At 44.6% G+C, this 8,948-nt stretch overlaps 1 long non-coding RNA gene across 1 annotated transcript; it reads right to left on the bottom strand.

The window, feature by feature from the left end:
• Positions 1–2,873: 2,873 nt before the first annotated feature.
• Positions 2,874–8,672, bottom strand: LOC141171074 (uncharacterized). Its single transcript, XR_012252322.1, has 3 exons — positions 8,566–8,672; positions 8,299–8,443; positions 2,874–5,242 (listed from the first exon to the last, which is right to left on the bottom strand). It is a non-coding gene; the product is annotated as an uncharacterized lncRNA (long non-coding RNA).
• Positions 8,673–8,948: the final 276 nt, after the last annotated feature.

Raw genomic sequence — 8,948 nt, 5'->3', positions numbered from 1 at the left:
CAAGCTACTCTAAAATCACTGTGTGATCAATTGTTGGCACTTCTTTTGCCAGCTCTCCTTTCTATCTCTTCCTCAATCACTTCAATCTGTGTATTTGTTAGAACCTTGCTCTTAGGTTTTTTCCTTTGCTGGTCACATGACCTTGTTGGCCTATTTAATCCTGCTCCGCCCTTCTGGCTTTGCTGGACTTCATTGTATAACTACTTTCTAGCTAGCCTGTGCTCTGTATCTAACTCTGTTAGTTTGCTTGGTCTACGGACCTCTATGTTCTATATATTTTGTTTGTTCGTCTGTCTGCTACTATTTCTGTTAGGAGGTGTCCCATTTTCCTCCCAGTCCTTAGTACTTGTAGGGATTCCTTCCCCACATCTATAGGTCTCCGTACAGACTAGCTTAGGACTTTAGCAGGTCTGATCGCAGGATCAGGTCCCCTGTTACATCGTAGGGATCAAGCTGAGTTCTATCGTAGGGACAGATCTCCTCTCTTTCCTTAGCTCTGGTAGCAGAACATAACAGTATTATTCTGTCTCTCACAGGTTTAGTGTACGTAGGATATAAATTACAGACTTCTCCTTTCTTTGTAGGTGGGAATATTGCAAAATCGGCAGTGTATCAAATACTTATTTTCCTCACTGTATGTCCACCTGTCAAACTTGAGTTAACAGATGCACCTAATTCCTTAAGCACCATGTGTGCCTTTTAATGAATTTGACACATCATACTCCAGTGAGCACCTTTATTTAGACTGGCATGCATGACACCAGTGTTAATGAATCTACCCTAATTTGTATTATTTGTACAATGGTTTATGGCTTTCTTTCCCTATTTCTATTGCTAAAGTGTGAGGTGTAACACCTTCTAACTATCCAGATTCAACCCTAAATAGCTGCTGAGAAATTTCTTTATCCTTGTCTGGACTGGTCGTACATAAGAGGGGCTTTGGACCGGGTTTTTACCTTGTTATTCAGGGCATTTGTTGCTTACACACCCTTGGCTACCTTTTATAACAGCCGGGTACATGATCCCGTACTCTGGGTGGGACACTACTTGTGGCTCTTTAATCACGGGCTTTAAACCTTCAACAGAGGCACAAGACCGTAAACGGGTGTGAACTTAAGACGTCTTCTCATATACTAAGTCCTGCCATCTTTGACAGAGCCGGGTATAGCATTTTTCTTCTGACTCTGTAGTATCCTGTTAGATATCATGAAGGGTGACTGACTGGGAAGCTAATCTGGCCCGTCCCCACTGGGCAAGTTTTCTCACATACTGCTTCCCCGAATCTAGTGAAGTATCATCCACGGGTGGGGGACCCTATTGCTAATGCCACAAAGGGATAGCAGATATCCTTTGTCTTTTGCTGACACCAGGTCCTCTAAATCCCACCAATAACAGGAGAAGGCCTTTTAATATTCTCTACCTTCTCTAACAAATGGCATGGGAAACATTTTAGGGTCTGACAATCTACTCATCATGAAATATTAGGATTCCATGGATGCCACACACTCTCCTGGGGCTCTACATTATCGGGTCCCCTAGACTGGGGTGTGAGGGATGGTGGTAACAGCCTGGGCGAGAGCTGTGGGCAAGCAGCAGGGGGGGGGTTAAGGTGAGGTGGCCACCCTGACTAATTGTCCTAGTGAGTCTTGGATGGCAGCAAAAGACTGAAGTATAACTGCTACATCTATTTGGCTTGTGCCAGGAGAGGTGCTGGAGGGTAGGGCAGGGCCTGAAGAGGCATCGGTTCCATCCAGTGCAGGCATAATATTCATTGGGGCCAGACTTATGGAGGCGTAGTACTTGGGGCACTGGCCCCACTGACCAAGGGGAGTCACACTATATAAATGGATTGTGGGGCGTTAACAAAATATACAATCCTGTTTTAGGATTGGGAAGTTGAATGGTTCCTATGTGCCAACAGGGGGCACCATATACTCAACAGGTCTCCACTCAATCTGGATTCTGATTCCTACATACACAACATGTCCATCATTCAAGGACAATGTAGGGGGGTGGAGTCAAACTGGGAGAAGCAGGGGGATCAACGGCATCTTTGTTACATATTTTCACATACAAAAACTTATCACCAAGTTTTTCTTCCTTCAACTCGCCTGTAGTTACAGATTTAGAGTTTTTCCACCATATCTCAGGATGGTCTAGTAAACCAACATCATTTAAACAGCCTTGCTGTTCTTCCAATACACTTCCAGAAGCCTTCATCAAATCTGCCACCCTGTGGACAACCAGACACTGACTCCCCTGACTTTCTCTGAACGCCTCCCAGCAACCATGGAGACGCGTCACCAGATCACATCACGTGATCGGAAGTCACACCCCTGTCGTCAAGGACACCAATACCGCTATCTGTCCAGCCATGGCATGACGCGGACACCCCACCGCAACTAAGGCGCACAGCGGCGTCGGCATCACCAGGATGCCAAAAGCCGATGGGCGCATCAGAGAAGCGGAGAGACCGCGTACCGGCAGGACAACAGCGGTACGTGTCGATGATAATCATAGAGACCTATACTTGACCAGCAGGATCCACATGTTTGCATAAGCAGCAAAAATGGCAATACCACACGTTCATAGCCATATATGTGGAGTACACTTATAGACCAATGGCATGCCATCCCTCATTTCCCTGATTATGACACAAAATACGGGGAAGGGAAAATGGTGGGGGGGGAGGAAGGGAGGGAGAAAAGAGAAGAAGAGAAGGAAGGAAAGGGCTCTACAACCATATTACCATTAGAATATATAGAAAATACCACATCCGGATACCACAAGGTATACCATGATACAGGAAACAACGTTCAATACAAATCCTTATTAACAACACATATTGATAGTAATAATGTACAACCGTATTTATATATATGTACACACATGGTTGCATATATAGTTATAGATGATATCATCTTACATATTTTTCATTAACATTATCTCCATATACAATTTTATTCCTTTTTCATCTCTTTATTCCTTTAGAGCTCCGTCCCACAGTCCTTCAACCCATCCGAATCTAGGGTCCATATAGGCCATAGCTTGATGACAGACAATAAATTTAAAATTGGTGAATCAGGATAAGCATTGTCATCATTGATACTGTAGGCCAATAACAAATCAAGGGCATCGATCTAGTGGGAGGTCAATATACATAAAATTAGAAACAAAAATATACAAACAAACATAATAAATAAAAACAATGAATATTGGTCACATAAGATGTGCCTAGGCATCACATGGAGATTGGAGACTACAAAAATGGAACAAAACTAATGTTCTCATTAAGCCCCTTAGGTTGCAAGGTTTTGATATATATGAACATGTGTGGCCATCCTTTTCTCTGCTTATCAGGGACTCTTTTTTTCTCTTATCTCTAAATATGTGTTGGCATTAGCATACATACATCTCATTGGCTAAATGTAATTCTGTCTACACCCATAAGAAAAGTCTAGGTGTGTCTCTCATTTAGATTTCGTTTTCTTCTACTTTGCTATGTTTTCTCTAAGACATTCCTAAGGGATCCCTTATCTCACAAACAAGTACTGGCTCAAACTGCATCTCAGAAAGCAGAAGATGGACTTAGAATATCCAAGATGGAGTCAGGATAGATAAAATATAAATCCTGCTCTCGCAATTCCCTTCTCTTGTGGCAGTGGGGGGCTGTTCCAGCCAAAGTGCCCATCTACAGACTCCCCCAGGTACGTTCTCCTCCTCTAATAGATGAAGCCGGCCTTCCTACACTGTTTCACTTGATTCTCCGGATTGGTCTGTCTGTCACACCATTGGATGGACACACATACACACGCAAGCCGCAACAATCAAGGAAACTATATGGGTGCCACATTCATGTGTTTGTCAGAGTTGACATCTAACAGTTTGTCATTGTAGATATCATTTATCCAGTGCACATTTTTATTCAGAGTAACGATGGGGAATAGTGATTCAAGTCCTGCTACTACTTGATCTCTGGCTTTGACTGGTACTCCTTTTAGGACTCCAATAGCGTTGATGTACACGTGAGTGTTGAAAGAAGTAGGGATGCTAGTGTCGCGCTTGTCTCTATTTGGAGTCACAATCTGGAGTGGTATCAGGAATTTAACAATAGCACAAGAGCTCTCCCATCCCACTGGCAGTGTCGGATAAAAGTCACCATTTCCACACACCCACCACAAGTCATCCCTAGCTACCGTCTGATTCTAGAGGGCATGGCCTCGTACCAAGTTAGTGGTTGTGGTGGAACTGCAGTAGGAGGAACCTAAATGCTTTAGGTCAATGGTACATTTTAAACTATGGAAACAAGTGTAATTCCCGGTCCCATTGGCCTTTACGTTTTTAGGGTTGTTAAGGGGATACAACTGCTGGAGCAGATTACACTCTGAAGTATTTTTTTTTCTGTAGCAAAAAATAGCTGAATTAGGCAGAATAAAGAAATGAGGTTAGTCTAGTTGCTTATAGGGAAGGGCATCAGGAATAAGGATATCCTTAAGATAAAAGTGTCCTAATTCTTTCAGTGCCCCTCCGGGATATTTATGCCCATCACATATATAGTTCTGCGTCCGGAACAGAGGGGTTCTCTATCGTCAAGTATAGGGGAAGACAGTTGTCAGACTTACAAGTAAGGCAGAACCCTACTGTTCAACGTTTGGATATGTATTCTGGTTGTAGAACATTCATTCTAATAAAGAGGCATCTACCCTAGCTATCTGTCTTTTCTCAGGCTACAGAAGGGTTGTAGACCCAGTGTTCCACCCCACCATACTCCAGGACTTTCAATCAGACCCATAGCCAGTATTGGCAGTGATGACACATATATACTTTTGGGTGAGTCTATAGGTGTCCCCACACTGCCATTCCACCCTAGAGCAGGAGACCATGTTTTACAGGTCAAATTTATAATGGACTACAGGGTCTGAGGTATTAAGCCAGAAAGTGGTAACTACTTCCCCATTTTTTATTTCTTGGGACATAGTCCCCGATGAGCCCACATTTATCAAGGATAAGGCACAGGGTGTTCGTCCACATCACTTGGTGGCTTTCTTGGGCTCAGCTGTCCTCCAGCAGTGTGAGGCGTGGATCCAGTTGGGCTTTCTCTCGAACTTTACAGCCATCTCAGTTGTCATCAGAACTTGGAAAGGTCAATCAAATCAAGGCTTAAGGGCTCTCCTGATGTGTCTTTTGACCACCACCCCGTCTCTGGTCTGCAGGGGATGGCACCCTTCCACAGAATCTGGATCTACAAAAGAAGAGTAAACTCGATAGTATATATTAGACAAGCGTTTTGTAAGTGCAATAACATAAGAAGACAGTCCATCATGTTGCATCTGGAGCTGCTGTGGAAAATGCAACCCTAGCCTAGGGGCTTACTCCAATAACACCTCATATGGACTGAGGCCTTTCTTTTTGTTCGGAGTATACCTGACTGAGAAGAGTGCAAGGGGCAAGCATTCTGTCCATGGTCTGCCCGTTTCAGCCATGACTTTCCACTCCCAGGGCAGACATTATTTACTGCATTACTTATCCGGTAAAATGGGTGCCTCTGTCACTCAGGCACCCCGTATCTACGGATGACTTCTGAAATTAGTCTCTTCGCTGTAGCCTTTAAAGGTGTCTTTACACACGGGGTACGCTTCTGTACATCCTGAGAAGAGATCAACACACACAAGTACATACTCGTTGGTTTGCATCTTGGGAAGTTGAATGTAGTCCTTATGAAGACTCAGGAATGGGTAAACAGGCCTCAATGTGTGTCTTGGTGGTGCGTCTCACTTTGTTGAGCGCACAGGTCAGACAGGTTTGAACGTGATTGGCTGCAGTGACACTGAACCGAGGAGCATACCAATGGCGGTGGACGAGGTCTGTCACGGCAGTCTTTGACTGGTAGGTATTGCAGTGGGTGGCTTGAGCCATTCTTCAATACCAGCCTGTTGTTGTAGCTTCTGGAGAAGGTCGTAGGTCACAGGCCAGTCCGCAGCAGAGCCCATCTGTGCGGTTGCCACCCCGGCAGGGTTGTCTATTGGTTGGTAAGCTGCAAATTTTGCTGTCTGATTGGGCAGGTGGTTGCCTTTAGCTGTAATTGAGTCGCCCTTTGCATGGCATTTGACTTTCACTATGGCAACTTTCTCGTCAGGTTGGACAGATTTATTATTCTTGATAGGCTTACTTGCGGCTGCGAAGAAAGATAAACCTCTCCATATACGTCTATAGTCGTGAAAGCATAGTGGCTGTCTGCATAAATGGTGGCACACTGGTCTTTAGAATGTCTGCAGGCTTCTTCTAGGGCACGGAGTACAGCTTCCTGAGTGGACATGTTTGGGGGCAGCGATTCTGCTTTTATGGTTTCATGGAGGGAAACAGCATATCCAGTGAAGAACTGGCTATCCACACCATGCAGCGATCCATTCACAAAGAGTTCATGGTCTGGGTTACTTAGTGGGACATCGGTAACATGACTGAAACCCGCCTTGGGACTTTATTTGTACACAGTCATGTTCCTCTTATGGCTCAACTAGCAGGTCACCCACATTACCACTACCATCCCCTCCCCCTTCCAGAGGCAACAAGGTGGCTGGATTCAGAGTACTGCAATGGTGAATGGTGAGGTTATCAGGCATGAGGAGGGCACATTAAAGTCTGAGATGTCGAGCAGTGCTGAGAAAGAATGGCCGTAACATCATGAGAGATGTAAACAGTGGGGGAGAAAGTTAGAAAAATTCCAGCAGACTTATGCAGTAGGAGCTGCACAGCATTTATGGCTTAGTGAGACTCTCAATGGAGAAGGGGAATGAAGAGGGTTATCATTAGTCTAACAGGGCTGCAGTTCCTGTGTGTCCAGGCTTTTCATAATTATAACCTGTGAAATTTCTTTATCCTTGTCTGGACTGGTCGTACATAAGAGGGGCTTTGGACCGGGTTTTTACCTTGTTATTCAGGGCATTTGTTGCTTACACACCCTTGGCTACTTTTTATAACAGCCGGGTACATGATCCCGTACTCTGGGTGGGACACTACTTGTAGCTCTTTAATCACGGGCTTTAAACCTTCAACAGAGGCACAAGACCGTAAACGGGTGTGAACTTAAGACGTCTTCTCATATACTAAGTCCTGCCATCTTTGACAGAGCCGGGTATAGCATTTTTCTTCTGACTCTGTAGTATCCTGTTAGATATCATGAAGGGTGACTGACTGGGAAGCTAATCTGGCCTGTCCCCACTGGGTAAGTTTTCTCACCTACTGCTTCCCCGAATCTAGTGAAGTATCATCCACGGGTGGGGGACCCTATTGCTAATGCCACAAAGGGGTAGCAGATATCATTTGTCTTTTGCTGACACCAGGTCCTCTAAATCCCACCAATAACAGGAGAAGGCCTTTTAATATTCTCTACCTTCTCTAACAAATGGCATGGGAAACATTTTAGGGTCTGACAATCTACTCATCATGAAATATTAGGATTCCAGGGATGCCACACACTCTCCTGGGGCTCTACATTATCGGGTCCCCTAGACTGGGGTGTGAGAGATGGATCAACGCTATCTTTGTTACATATTTTCACATACAAAAACTTATCACCAAGTTTTTCTTCCTTCAACTCGCCTGTAGTTACAGATTTAGAGTTTTTCCACCATATCTCAGGATGGTCTAGTAAACCAACATCATTTAAACAGCCTTGCTGTTCTTCCAATACACTTCCAGAAGCCTTCATCAAATCTGCCACCCTGTGGACAACCAGACACTGAACAAAACCTATGCATTTTTGGCACAAATTTCTTTCCTTTCTTTTACGAATTCAGAAGTAGTCCTACCATGCGCAATCTGTTTCTTACTGAACAGATTACCCATCTTCTGTTTCTTTAAAAACAGAAATACAGGACTAAAAAGTCAAACCAGTGGGGACTCTTACTACACTCACTATGGCTTTCTACTCTGTCACTCGTTGCCTGACAAAAACCATCAGCCCCTACGTCTAGGAGCTGAAACCATATGGGTTTCCTTAGCAATACAAGAAACTGCTGCTGACAAGTACCAACATTGGCTCCACCGTGTACAATCAACTAATAACTACAATCCAACCCCATGTATAGATGACCAGTGAAATACCAAATCCACACTCCCCATACAAAAGACAACAGAATTTCAACACAGTACACAAGGTCTCATCAGGGTTCTTTGTCTAACAATAATGGACCCACTTACTATGAACAGATCAAATGATCTGCAGACAAACTTACCCAACACACACCAGAACCAAGAGAGAAAGACAAATTTAGGAAGTGTAAGAATAAAACATCTTACCTTGCTGCAGCTGTCCTAATTTGTCAGTGTGTCTAGGCGCCAGCAAAACGTTTGGATAAAGCTGTCCTTTAAATTAGCAGGTCCCTGTTTGTTGTGCCAGGTCTTGTCATTGCCACATAATTTTGGACGTTTTGAGACGTTGTGCCTGTTCCAAATTAAATAGTAAAATTCAAATACGTGCATGTAAGAACTATACTGATACATTGAGAATCAGGGCAGGTCTCTCTTTATTCCCTCATGTGGTCAGGGTTTTATCTACTGGCGTACCGTTCATAGTGGCAGACTCTGCGGCCGCTATGGGGACCCTGAGTTGGGAGGGCCCGTTGTCAGGGTTTTCATATACAGGAGCATTGAGTGGAGGGAGCAGTAAGGAGGAGTGTCATTGTGACTGGCAGCCAGTGCTGGGTCACAGGAGGGCAGGACTCCAGCATCCAATTTCCGCTGAGCCCACGGCTCCTACTATATTACCTCAGACATCACTGAGCAGCAGGAGCAGCGCCGGTTGAGTGTCTGAGCCTGTGCTGGTGAAGAGTCTGCATGGTGTTCTGACAGGCTCCACAGCCTCCAGTCCAGGAGTGCATCAAAAGCATGGTCAGTGAGTCGGCTCTCCGAGAATGCTTGCTGTTATGTCCTGACCCCTGTCTATTTGT

The sequence above is a fragment of the Phyllobates terribilis genome, unplaced genomic scaffold, assembly GCF_046119375.1.
Source record: "Phyllobates terribilis strain yellow unplaced genomic scaffold, ASM4611937v1 Scaffold_1__5_contigs__length_1240528914, whole genome shotgun sequence".
In the NCBI taxonomy this organism is placed as follows: domain Eukaryota; kingdom Metazoa; phylum Chordata; class Amphibia; order Anura; family Dendrobatidae; genus Phyllobates; species Phyllobates terribilis.
This window is presented reverse-complemented; position numbering and strand designations above follow the sequence as displayed.